The 14,313-nt window shown below is 38.0% G+C and overlaps 1 protein-coding gene across 6 annotated transcripts in view; it reads right to left on the reverse strand.

Moving 5' to 3' along the window:
* Nucleotides 1–14,313, reverse strand: part of RIPOR2 (RHO family interacting cell polarization regulator 2) — a 262,117-nt gene that overhangs the window by 94,082 nt on the left and 153,722 nt on the right. The window contains exon 1 of one of the 6 annotated variants that reach the window (XM_072603984.1): nucleotides 4,840–4,914. The exons of 4 other annotated variants lie outside the window; for them this stretch is intronic. The gene's annotated coding sequence lies outside the window, so the exon portion shown is untranslated. Of the gene's footprint in view, nucleotides 1–780; nucleotides 1,338–4,839; nucleotides 4,915–14,313 lie in introns of those variants that run through there. One more of the 6 variants, XM_072603983.1, reaches the window with a different exon arrangement.

A 14,313-nucleotide genomic window follows, 5' to 3' on the forward strand; every position in this document is an offset into this window, starting at 1 on the left:
TCACAGCTCCCCACTCCAGAAACAAACAGTCTCATTTCTCCTGAGATGCCCAAAGGAACTGTCTCCACTCAGTGCTACCGCTTTCCCTGCTGGCTGCAAGCAATGCCACCCCTGAACTCTTACAGGGGAAGCTAGGTGTTGTACTGAAAAAAAAAATCCCTGAACTTGGATTTAGGAAGATCTGAGTTTCAATCCTACCTCAGACATTTCTTAGCTGTATGTGACCTTGGGCAAGTTACTTAAGTCTTCTCTGCCTCGGTTTCCTTATCTGTAAAATGAGAATAATACCACCTACCTCACGGGGTTGTTGTAAGGATCAAAGGAGATAATATATGTAAAGAGTTTTGCAGACTTTAAGGCATTACATAAATGCTAGTTATTAACTACTATCACTGTTTATTTTATTATTATCACAAACTACCGCTGTGGCAGCGGGCGGCGGCTGCTGTTCATACTACAGTACAGAGATCTCCCTTCCTTCCGAGTCCATGGCTAAGACATCCCGGTCATGACTGCAAGCTCTGCCTCCAGACCCGTTACAGCCAAGTCCTCAGCAAACTCCCCAGAACTGACCACGCTAGCACGTCCTGCTTTCCACGGCGCCAATGTCCACGACCCTTACACCGGGAAAGATCAGTCTAAAAAAGCCCTCCTTCTTTGCACATGCACACACATACTATACACACGCAGGCAGGCAGGCACATACAGCTCAGGAGCCTCACTTGCTGGGGTCCCAGTATACTCAGAAGTAAAAAACAAAAACAAAACGTTACTACCCACCTAGAGGTGAAGGCTCCCTCTCATGACACGGGGTACAAAAGTTCGCTCAGCACCAGCCCTTAGAGCTCCCCTTGCAAAATAAAAGCCTCTTAAGAATCCCTGGAGTTTGCCCAGCCTTGCAGACAGCACTGGATTTTTCAGTGCTTTGGTTGATATTTTTTTAAGGAAAGAAATGTAAAAAGGCAAAAAAATATAGATAGAAAAGGATGTCGGGCTAGGCAGAATAGCCCTCAGCCCCGGCGACTGAGGTCACGCGCACTCCTGTTAGCTGTGGCAACCACAGCTACTCTATCCCCCTGGTAAAGTTACGGGGTCTAGAAGGAGAGCAAGTGTGTCTCTAGGAGCTCCGAGGAAGAGAGGGAGGGAGGAGAAAAGGGAGGGAGCAAGAGAGATTGGGAGGCAGAGAGAAAAGGAGAGAGGGAGGGGGCAGAGGGGGAAGCCGCTGTTACAGCAGCAGCAGCAGCAGCAGCAGCAGCAGCAGCAGCAGCAGCAGCCCCAGCAGCAGCAGCAGCACGGGCGGCAGATCCTGGCAGATTCCCCTCTAGTCTCCAATGAATGGGGAGCACAAGGCTGGTGGATACAGCTGCTTGGCAGTTAACTTGCATCGAACTCGAGGAGCAATCTGGCATGCAAGTTACTTTTGCAAGTCTCTAGGTGCCGCCCCTCTCCTGCTCCCGGAGGAGTCTGTGTACAGGAAATGTACGTTGGCTAAGGCCGGAGAGGGAACGTAACTGAGAAGCTGAAGAGGTATTGCCTTCTCAATAAAAGATGCCCAGTGAGAAATCCGTAGGGTGGCCCATCTCGAAAGGAAACGTAAAAGTCTCCTACTTCATTGCTTGAGGCTGCCTTTAAAGGAGCTGGGGAACAGGGCTGTATTTGTTTGTTTTAAAGAGAAAGAGTATTGTTTTCTTTGTTTCCATTCAACAAACCCCAATTAAGGGCTTACTATATACAAAGGCACTGGTGCTGGGTTCTGAGGATACAAAGAGCAAAAAAAAAAAAAAAAAAGGGTCCAAAACCCACCAAAAAACGTCCCAGTGTCTTAAGGTCCAGGGACTTACGTGCTATCATGTTTAGTAGACTAGGACATCAACATAAATAAGATTATTAGGAGGTAAGGAGGATTGGGGACAAGGATAGACGTAAACCAGGTGCTTTAAGAAAATTTAAGTAGGAGGTCGGGGAGAATACTTCAGCCTGGCAGTAGTATAAGATCTGAGCTCTTCTTAATTCAATTCACCAAATATTAAGTACTACTGCAAGCAAATTCATAGGAGCTACATTACAAAAGCCAAAAAAGAGAGTCTCTGTCCTCAAAGAGCAAATTGGAAATGAAAGCACATAGAAAACTTTAAAGTATCATACAAATGTAGATGTTACTTTAATGCTGTATTATATTTGAATAAGATCCATTATTGACCCAACTTACACAGTACCCTGGTTTATGCATTACGATAAAATTCCAATGTAGTCATTTAAAAAAAGAATTCCAGGAATTAGAAACAACTATTTAGGAAGCAGAGTATTTTTTCTTTGTGTGTTTCATTATAAAAGCCCATTTGGTTGTGAAAATTTGCCAATATGGTGTATAGATTCAATCTCCATTTTTAAGGCTTCAGAGATAAAGATCTATAAAATGTGTATGGAAGTGCATCAGATAATTAGAAATGAGGTATTGAATCTTCATAAAATGATCATCTTAAGATCATTTTAAGTGGACACAGAAGAATTGAACATACTGAACAGAGACCTGGATTCTAATTTCAGCCTAAAACCACCTATACCCACATTTATAGGAGAAAAGTGAATCCTAGAGAGGTTTCCATTCGGCCAAGATCACACTAGCTAGCTGTATTGGAAAGAGGATTATTAGCCAAGTTATATTGAATTTTTCCTTCCACCTACTTGTAATCATGGTCAATATACAATCTTTCAATATACAATATAATATACAATATAAAATCTAAAAGAGTTTCCAAAATCCAACAACTCATTCCACATACCTTAAGGGTATAAGATTCATTTAGGGGTGACATGATGTGTGTTTCCAAATATTTGAAGAGTTGCCATGTGGAAATGGGAGTAGGCTTATTCTACTTTGCCCCTTAGGGGAAGAACTAGAATCAGTGGGTAGAAGTTAAATAAAGATGATTTTTTTTCTTCCTTACAAGGAAAATTTCCTAATAAATTAGAGCAGTAAAAATGGGAATATTCATGAAACATTAAGTTCTGCATCTCTAGCAGTGACATGACCTTATGTCCATCTGTCAGTGATGTAGAGGGAATTTGTGCCACTAACAGGAGACTAAACCTTTAAGGACTCTTTTATGACTGTTTCTTTGTCTTGTCTTGCTCCATTTCTCTTCTCCTTTTTATAGCTGGGGCCACCCAATTGGAAAGATCAATCTGAACTCAAGGAAAGGGAAACAAACTGATTCCTAGGAAAAGAAATACAATGTTTTAACAGCAATGACAAGTTCTAAAAAAATTTAACAGTCCTTTACTGATGACAATGATTGATGAATTCTGGTCCCTGCTGTTGGTGAGGTAACCACGCTTGAACTAGGTGGTAAGTAAAATTAGACCTAATATAGTGCCAGTAGCCACGATCAAAGTCACCCAAAATGTTTAAATAACCCTTCTTGCCCCTCTTCAACCCTGCCCTCCTCCCCGCCAACATTCACTCAGACCCAGCATAGCAGACCAGGAAAGGTCAATGTTCATATTGACCAGATACTACCCTGATCTCAATGAATTCCTCACTTGGTGTGACCTTTATAATAATTCAGCACACTTTGGACTTAATTCACTCAGAACTGCTTTTCCTCTAAGACTTTCAAATTCAGGGTTTCCTATATAGAACCTCTTTTTTTTCTTCACCTGCCCTACTCCCTTATACCTACTGAATCTGCCTTTCACTCTCATCATGATCTTTAGTCTTTCAATACCTACTCATTCTGGATACATACATATGTATATATAGGTATATATACACATATATAGGTATATATAATATATAAAAGTACATATAATACACAAATATATATATTGCATATACAGGGGACAAGGTTTTAAACTGATTTTTCTTTCATGTTACCTAGTGGATCTTCATATTTCCGCCTAGCAAGAAACAAAAAAGGAGACTAATTGGCTTTTGCCAAGGCATTCAAAATTTCTATGATTTGCTCTATAGAGAATGACTTCCACCATCCATTCTCGGTTTTTTTTTTTGTCTCAAACTTTAGATGTCTCTACTTACAATCTTTCCTTAACTTACATTCCCTGATTTTTAAAAGGAAATTTAGTGAACTCAAGAGTTCTGTTATGGTTTTTAATTATTGATTCCTTCTTGATAGATACCAATACCTTTCCTAAGCTGAGGTACCATTTAAGTCCAAAAGCATGGGAACATTTGATTTGAGGAAAAGAGAAGCAGAAGATACAGCTAGGATGGTTATTTGGCCTTTTGTCACAAAATGTTAATCTTCACAGCCCTGTGTTTGTTGTTATTGGGACCAGCTCTCATGTACATCTGAAGCCAGGAGATTCAATGAGCTGTCTACCACCACACAGGCAGAGGCATAGCAGCTCAATATTCAAGTAACTTAAAACTCAGGGGAAAGAGTTCTTAAGCTAGAGCTGAATTCCTCATTCCTGTGCTTACTTGTACTCTTATTTAGTTGTTTCCTCATCTAGGATTCTAATTTTCAGTTAACAAAAGTGTATTCTCAATCCTTCCTACCTTGAAAGTAAAAGAAAAAGGAAAAAAAAACCTGTAACAAATATACATGGTTAGACAAAACAAATTGCTGCATTGGCTATGTCCAAAAATATATATTATCTCATTCAACATCCCAAATCCATCATCCCTCTGTCATAATCCCTTTCCCAAAGCACACTTCCATTTGCTAACACAAAAGTATGTAAAAGAGGGAGATTACAAGATCTATTTTTATGGGTCTTGCATTTTCGTTTTTCAGAAGTTTAAGTAGAAATATGAAGTATAGCTTGCTAAAACAGAAGGAGGAGGAGGAGGAAAGGAGAAACAGTAATACTCACCCCTATCCCAACTTGGTGATATTAACCAGGTTCTGGGTCCTGGTCTTTTGTTTCTTCCCTTGCACACACACAATTCCTAACCCTGACATATCAGCTTTGAAAAAAAAGCCCTCATTCTACAGTACTGTCACTTCCTTAATTAGACAGACAGGCATGGCGGTTACAATATCACTACAGTGACAGTGCGCACCATCTAATGAATTATTCACCCACTGAGAAGTGTGATCTGTCATAAGGCTCAAATAGTTTGTCCCAATGTTGTAGTAAAAATCTCAGAGAAATCCTGGCAAACCCAAAGGCTTGTTTTAGCATTCAAAGAAAGTGACCTCTCCAAGGAAGCTTGCATTAAAATTCACTTTTTATTAAAGAGTTATATTTTCATAGCCAATTGCTAGACAGACAGGCTGGATCAGCTGTCTGCTGACAAACAGATGAACGTATAAGTGACTGTGAAAATGCTTTATTTCTGTGTACCCTCTTTCCTTGCTCCTCCATCAACATGTCTGAAAAGCCTGAAGGTACTTGAAGAGGACAAATGGGAAAGGAACACCTGCCCTCATCCCCTATATGGATCCAAGATGGTGGCAAAAGGCAGAATGAAGAAAAGCCCTTGGACATTGGTAGTTTGTAGAAGATAAGAGTGTACAAATACAGAAGATAAGAAAGTGTACAAATATTCCTGAGGGAGCATTTTCAGCTCTAAGAGCTGTATTTGAAAAGGAATTCAAGTTCAACAGCTGCTAGCTTGCAATGCCCCTTGTGTTCCGTGTACTAATTCAGAATTCTGGTCTCTCCTTTCTCTTCAGCACAGAGAATACACTTTTCCCCTTATATCCACATGTATAGACATTTCATTGAATTCAAGTGCCTGGTACAATACAAATATTAGTCAACTGACTGTTGGCTATTTAATGTCTGTACAGTTAACACTGTGCCAATGTGTCCTTTTATTGGCTTCCTTCCAAGTATAAGAAAAACTGTTAGAAAGAAGGGAGACCCATTTATGTTAAGATCTGAGAGAGAAACAGGCTTAAATTGCTGCATGGGATTGAGTTAAAGATGAAGGAGAATTTCCCTGTTGTGTAAGTTATCAAATGTTGAAATGCATTCCTGAAGGAGTCTGCTAATTCTCCTTCTCTGGGGAATTTTATTTTTTTTCTCACTTAACAGTATTTTATTTTTTCCAATTATGTGTAAAGATAGTTTTCAATATTCACTTTTATAAAATTTTGAGTTCCAAATTTTTTTCTCCCTATTCTCCCCTCCTCCCTTCCCAAGATGGCAAGCAATCTGATATAGGTTATACATGTACAATTATATTAAACATATTTCCATATTAGTCATGTTGTGAAAGAAGAATCAGAACAAAAGGAAAAAAAAAACCACACAAAAAAAGAAAAAATAGTGTGCTTCGATGTGCATTCAGACTCCATAGTACTTGCTCTGGGTGTGGATAGCATTTTCCATCGTGAGTCTTTTGGAATTGTCTTAGATCATTGTATTGCTGAGAAGAGCTAAGTCTATCAAAGCTGATCCTTGCACAGTGTTGCTGTTACTATGTATAATGTTCTCCTGATTCTGCTCACCTCTCTCAGCATCAGTTCATGTAAATCTTTCCAGGTTTTTCTGAAATCTGCCTGCTCATCATTTCTTATAGCACAGTAGTATTCCATTACATTCATCTACCACAACTTGGGGAACTTTATCACTAGGAAAAACACCATTTTAGGAAGTGCCTAGGCCATCCATGCTATTTCTTTCCTGGTTCTCCTTCTGACTCTTCTGACTTTTCCACCTTGGACCCATATAGGTACTCTCCCCCCAATACTTCTTCAGCTCCCATTTTTGTGTTGCTTAGTCCAATTATAACATAAGCTCCTTTTGGGTAAGATTGACTTTTTTTCCTCTTATCTTTGTATTCTAAGAATGTAGGACAGTGCCTCATGCATAGTAAATATTTAATAAATGATCATTCTACCTATTTTTCTATTTTGCTTCAGGGAAAAGTTTGGGGTCATTAAAAACATTACTCAGTTTCCCAAAGGCAATCTAACCTGTTCACCTCTTCTTACCTAATTCAGACTTATTGTCTATGCACCTAAGATGGCTGTCATTTTGGACCAGCTTTATGTATTGTTCATTCTGATGCATATCACCATCTGGACAAAAGATATTTTTCATTCTCCTGTTTTTTCCTATATGGACAAAGCTGGATTCTTTTGAATGATTATAGATTTCATTTAGAAGGCTCTGAAATGTTCCAAGGCTTAAAGCTGTTAAAACAATGTTATCCACTAATGGCTGCACAGCTAACAATGTTTGAATGTGTTCTTTTATTTGCTTCTTTCAATGTATGAGAAAGGCTGTAAGAAGGGAGGAAGAGCCATTTCAACTTATATTAGAAAGGGAAATAGGATTTAGCATCTAAGAGGACCTATCTATAGAGAATCCATCTGCAAATATCTGTTTAAAGTCTCTGTCTGTCTCTATCTCCTTCATGACTTAGTGGGTATTAATAATCAGTGCTGTTAAACAAAGTTATCTCTGTTGTATTTTTCAAAGAATTTTGTATATGTAATCCAGGTTCAAGGCTGGATAGTTGAATAAGACTCTCCTCATTGGTTGAGAAAATGATGCTGAATGTGGCTTGCCCACACAAGGGGCAGAATTAGCTGCAGAACGTAAGACAAGAGAGATTTGTTCCTTCTTCAGGAAAGGAAAGATATGAATCCAGTCTCTCTTTAGGGAGAGACTGCAGAGGAGAGGGGAAAAAAGACTGTGAAAGGTAAACATGTAAGGGAAAGTTAGGTGTTCAACATGTTCCTAATTTATAGCTTGTCTATGGAGAATTTCTAGTAGGGTAAGATCAAGAACTCTTTATACAAAAATATTGATAGCAGCTCTTTTTTGTGGAGGCAAAGAATTGGAAATCAAGCGGATGCCCATCAGTTGGGGAAAGGCTGAACAAGTTGTGGTATATGATTGTGGTGGAATACAATTGTACTAGAGGAAATGATGAGCAGGATGACTTCATCCTAACAAGCAGAAAAACCTGGAAGATGAACTCATGCAAAGTGAAGTGAGCAAAGTCAGGAGAACATTAGCTACTCTGATCAAGACAGTGATGCAAGGCAATTCCAAGGGACCCATGGTGAAAAATGTTATCTGCCTCCAGAGGGGGAAGTTTGAATTTTGTATGCAGATCAAAGCATGCTTTTAAAAACTTTATTTTTCTTGCTTTATTTTTTGTCCATTTTCTTTTGCAACATGACTAACATGGAAACGTTTTGCATGACTTCATATATGCAATCAATATTAAATTGCCTTCTCAAGTATGAGGGAAGAGCAAGAGAGAGAATTTGAAACTTAAAATTAAAAAAAAAAGTTTGTTAATTTTTAAAACATATAATTGGGAAATATTTAATGAAATAAATAGAAATATATTAAAAGCTAATATGGGAAACCATATGGTTCACACTGAGAAACTGAAAAACAAGAGACCTCTGATAAGAGAAATTACTTATCTCCTATATGTAGATTTAATGTGCTGGAGTGATAAGTTTAAAGCTCAAAAGAAGGTTGTTTCCCTATTAAAAATAGTTCTTTGCTCCCTAGATTTCAAGAATATACATAGTGTTCTACTTTTGGAACTTTCATCCCTCACCCTTCTTATGAACAGATTTTTTTTCCTCCCCTCCAGCAAGTTACAACTGCTCAAAGAAGGCTTTAATGGAACCATACATTCCAGCTTCTCCTAATGCTTAGCAACTAGGACGTGCCAAGAGGCCCCTATAAATAAGTGTGTTCGGGTGTGTGTGCCGGTGCTTTTATGTTCTCTCCCTGTGGTTGTTGTTTTGGCAAGCTTTCCTTATTCTCATTAATATACAGGCATAACCACTGCAAACTTGTTCTGCAGTACTCGATGGCTGAAACAGACAAGAACCAAGTCAGCCAGGGAGTGATCAAAGCTGGGTTAATCTCTTCTAAACTCATAATCAGCAGATGATTCATTTCCAGTATGAGGACCATCCCAGAGATAAAGCACTACTCACGGACAGCTCCTGAGACTTCGTGTAGTGTGTTTGTGTATATGAGAGTGAGGGTTGAATGTGTACATGTAGTATAGTACTAAATAACATTTAAGTAATACTCTAAGGCTTACACAGTAATTGATATGTATTATCTTTCGCTATCCTCACAACTTTATATGGCAGGTACTATTATTATCCCCATTCTACAGATGAGGAAACTGAAGCTGGCAGAGATTAAGTGATTTGCTCAGGGTCACACAGCCAGTGTCTGAGGTAGGATTTGAATTCAGATCTTCCTGGCTCCAATGCCAGAAATTAATCTACTACATCAATCATCTAGTTGGCTAGCCTAATAAGAAACAAAGCCTTAATAAATAATTTCAGATAGGTCCAAATGGTTGACATTTTCAAAGGTGTCTTTGGTTTGGCCAATGGAATTGCTACTAGAATCAAACAGACCATTTTCTCTTGGCTTATAAACTAGATATAAAGAGAAAGGTGTGTCTGAGATGGATATTTCTGATCAATGAGGTCTTCAATCTTTTCTTTGTTCTTCTCCTAATATTATGGAAAATTGGCTGTTCTTGGAGGACTGTGATCTATATCCATGGAGAGACTGCCAATAGGGAAGAAAGTACAGATCTCTTAAGTTCAATAAAATCACCTATCTCTGAAGTGTCAAAGTCTCTTACAACATCATCTTAGCTCATCTTACTTTGCTGATCCACCTGTTAGGGTTCTGTTTGCTGCCCTAATTCATTACCCTGTCTTCACTAGGCTTTCCAAACCATCTCATCATCTTTCAGAATCTAAGAATAAAACAGAATGGGAGACAGAAGGGAAACTCTTAGGTTTTCTTCTAAAAATAGCATTCTACTTTTAAATTGAACTGTGACTGAACCAAAGGGTTGGAGAATTGGGTCAGGGATAGGGTGGGGAGAATAAGGGAACTTTAATTATAAAAGGCAAAATAATTTAAAAGCTGGTGCCCAGAATTGAGTGTATGGATAGGCATTGGTTCAATTAATGGACATATTGCTTAATTTAGATTTGTGGAAGAATTTCAGAGTTGGAAGGACAGTAGGGGTTATTTAGTCCAACCTCATAGGATCATGGATTTAGATATAGGTGAAATCTTAGTGATCAGCAGGTCCAACTCCTCCAATTTGCACATGAGGAAAATTGAGTCCTAGAGAATGGAGTAAATTGTCCAAGGTCACACAAGTAATAAATAACAGAGTAAAGATGGAAATTTTTATCTTTATCAACTATACCCTCACTAAACTCTAAAATAGGAATTTCCTCTATGAAATCCCTGACAGTTGGATATCCAGTCCTTACTTCCATCATCAGAGGCAGCTTTCAAAACTAGGCTGTGCATAATACAGGGATAGAGTACTACTGTGATACCTTATAAAGATGCAGAGGTGAGACTAAGTTCTCAAAGGCTATGAATTTAGACTCAGTGATGGGCTGTACATATTGGTTGCCTAAGGATCAGACTAGTTAGGTTTGGAGAGGATTATAAATTTGTTGGTTACTATAATGCTTGAAGACTATCTACTAAGACATAGAAGGCTTGGACATTGGTGATTTTTTTTGATGTTCTGAAGTATTATGGCCATAAAAATTTTCCCTGTTTGTTTCAAGAATGTTGGGAAGCTTTACTAGATTTGTTCTATAGTAAGGTACCTGAAAGATGTTAGAGATAGGCTATCCTTTCAGGTAGAAGGAGAATGCTACTAACCTACCTTCAACACATCAGGATTTTGATACAGAAATTTGTCATTTTTGTCATATGTAAAATATATACATATATGTATATATATGCACACATATTCTACATGTACAATATGTATCTATGTACATACTTTTATATAGATAACACATATATTTGTTACTGGATCTATGATTTCATTGGTATAAGGAGCTCCTAGTGAGAAACTTCAACCAATGCAGTTGAGCAACTCTTCATACAATTTGTAGCCTTATAGAGTCATATGGGAGCACTGAAATATTAAGTGACTTGCCCAGGGTCACATGATCAGTCAAAAGTTGAACTCTAACTCAGGGTTTTCTGACACCAAGGACAGCTCTTTATCTATTTCTCCATATTGCCTTATATATAGGATGTATATATAAACATTCATTAAACATCTACTATGTGCTAGGCACTGTTCTAGGTGCCAGGGATACAAAGAAAAAAACAAACAAACCTTGTTGTCAACAAGCTGGCATCCTATCAGAGAAGATAACATATATCCACATATAAGCGTATACAAAATATGTACAAAATAAAAATAATAAAATAAATGATAGGCAACATGGTATAGTGGATACAGGGGTAGCCTTGCAGTCAAGAAGACATAGATTTAAGTCCTGTCTCTAAAACCAATTATGTGACCATAGAAAGGTGGATTATATTCCCAATGTCCCAGACAACTATATGCTATAAATGAGAGTTGCTGATCTACACTGGTGGAAGGTATTTTTAAACCAGGAATTCCTTACACTGATGAAATCACAAATTAGAATCAACTCCTACCAGATATATGTATATGTGTTTGTGTATATTTGTGTGTTTGTGTATGTATATATGTGTGTATGTTCTTTACTTATATATACATGTTCATATGAACTCACACACTAATGAAATTTTATTATCAGATGAAAAGGAGTAGGAGTTATCATTTAAAATTTTTATAAGTGGATAAAGAAACTACCAGATGGGGTTTAGTAGGTCTGTACTTAATATCTCAAATAGATGCCTTGCTCAGGTACATTTTTGTATACTTGATCATTTACATTTTCAGGTGTTGTTATCTTGAAATCACAAAGCTCAGATTTTCTTTTTTCACAGAATTCTGAACTGTGGTGATGGGTATGCTGGTGACTGTGGTGTGTCAGGCAAAAGTAAACAGAAGAAGTGGTACTTGGGGAAGAAAGAGAATCACATATACACACACAGCATCCCAAAAGCAGTAAGGTTTATTAACTTCAGAAGTATAAATGCTACAAACATACCCCCCCAAATATTATTTAAACAATATTGTTATACTTCCTTTGAAAATTCAACACAGACACCATCTTGTACTATGTAACTCTACTTGAATTTTGATCTTTGTAAAAACTTTCTTTAGCAGCTGCTCAGTGACTGAGAGCATTGTATTTATAATTCTAGACTTTTAAGATCATCCAAAAAATGGGTTTTTATGCATACATGACAGTTTTGACATAGCCCCAAGAGAAAAAAGTCTAATGGAGATAGTTCAGGTGACTGAAGTGGCCAAACAAGAGGATCTTCTCTACTTATCCAGTGGTCTGAGAAAGTGTCATCCAGAAACTGTCCCATGTGCAATACATAATAATAGCTTTCCTTGTCTTATTAAAAATAAAATTTTTAAAAATTATTCAAAAATTCACAAAACTTAAAGAGTACCAAAGAAATTTAAACAGTTCTACTTTCAAGTGATGTTTGTAGTACTTATACTTCTGATATTTTTGATGTTTGAAACTGCACTAAGATTTTTGGCAGAGGTGTGCTAGAGCCAGGTCTTATCTGCTCCTGAGAGCCAACTGTTAAAATTTCAGTGTGAGCATTTATACAAATCAGATTTATTATTTTGCAGATTTGTTTAGACTTAAGAAAGTGATGGAAAAATATTATCACTGTAGATTAAACTTAAAATTTGATTGGGGCAGCTAGGTGGCACAGAGCACCAGATCTTGAGTCAAGAAGACCTGAGATCAAATTCAGCCTCTGTGTGACCCTGGGCAAGTCACTAAACCCAAATTACCTGAAAAAAAAAATATGTGGAGTATACCCCTCCCTCCCACCCCCAGCTGACTGTTAAACATTTACCAGCATACATCTGTTTTTGGGAAATTTGATATATAAGAAAGCATTCACAATGTTTTTCCATCTCCAATATTCTTGGGTAAGAACAAGATAATGTCACCCCAAAAGAAAACCATCAGAATGCATCTTGCTGTTAGAAATCTGGCTGGTTAATTCCAAGTGGAAATGAGCTAGGAAATGATGGGTTTTCCCAGCTTTAAGCAATGGGGTTATTCTCTGTTCTGGCCTATCCTACCAACATGGCTGATATTAGACAGCAGCTGAAACAGCTAATGCATGACCCAGAGGGACTAGCTATTCCCAATGCAACATTTGGAGTGATTAGTCTCAGCAGTCCCATTCTAATCAGCTTGTGTCTTTGATTAAGCCAACTTTTCTTGGTTTGTGACAAGTGTCAGGAATTGGAAGAGCAGGGAATTAATTCCACTGGATGGGGGAGGGGCAGGGCAGCTGAGCAAAGCATTGAGCGTTTAGTAGTCAGGATTGCCAAATCAAAGCCTTATAGACTATAAATTGGAAAAGAACAGTTCTTTTTCTCTGACTTCCTCCTCTCCCAAATAATAGTCTGGAAGCAGTTTGGAGCACCTTCATTAGGAAAAATCCTTTCTGGTCCTTGTTATATTTTTGATTTAATCATAATTCTATCAGTTTATAATTCTTTCAATAATTACATTTGGTATGAAAGAGAAAAAATCCAATCAGAGAGAACATTTTCTAACTGAGGGAATTTCACATATATTTTCTTCCAAAGATCTTGTAATGTAGTCAACTTAGGGCTAACAAGGTCATTTTCAACTGCTAAATTTGTAGATTAAACCTAGAATTTATGTGTAAAATATTGCCCTTACTGGTTGTTTCCTTGATGTTCCTGCAATTGAACCCTGGACCACTAAATCACTGCCTCATAGCATTAATCCTGGAGGACTCCTTAGAAGTCACCTAGTCCAACACCTCCCAGAGAGGCAGAGAAAATTGCCCAGAGTCACATAGGTAAGAGGTGGTTGGAGCAGAATTTGAACTCAGGACCACTTAAGTGAAAGCCAGTACTCTTTTTTATTGATAGTACATTGTGGAACCATGAGGTAAGTGTTACTATTAATATATCCAAGCACTTTATAAATATCTCTTTTTATCCTCATTATAATCCTAGAAATGTAAGAAATATTCCAATCTCCATTTTATAGATGAGGAAACTGAGGCTGAGAGAGGTTAAATTACTTGCCCAGAGTCATAAATACCTCTTGAATATCTGAGGCCAGATTTGAACTCAAGTCTTCCTAACTCCAGGTCAAGCACTCTATCCACTGTGGCACCTAGCTCCCACAGCTACTATAGTGTGTGTGTGTGTGTGTGTGTGTGTGTGTGTGTGTGTGTGTGTGTGTGTTAGGGTTTGTTATTGCTCAGCCTTTTTCGATTGTGTCCAATTCTTCATGACCCCATCTGGGGGTTTCTGGGCAAAGATATTAGAATGGTTTGCCATTTCCTTCTCTAGCTCATTTTACAGATGAAATTGAAGCAAACATAGCAAGTGACTTGCCCAGCCCAGCACTCTATCAACTGCACACCTAGCTGCCCTAATGGTTA

This window comes from Notamacropus eugenii, chromosome 4 (assembly GCF_028372415.1).
Source record: "Notamacropus eugenii isolate mMacEug1 chromosome 4, mMacEug1.pri_v2, whole genome shotgun sequence".
In the NCBI taxonomy this organism is placed as follows: domain Eukaryota; kingdom Metazoa; phylum Chordata; class Mammalia; order Diprotodontia; family Macropodidae; genus Notamacropus; species Notamacropus eugenii.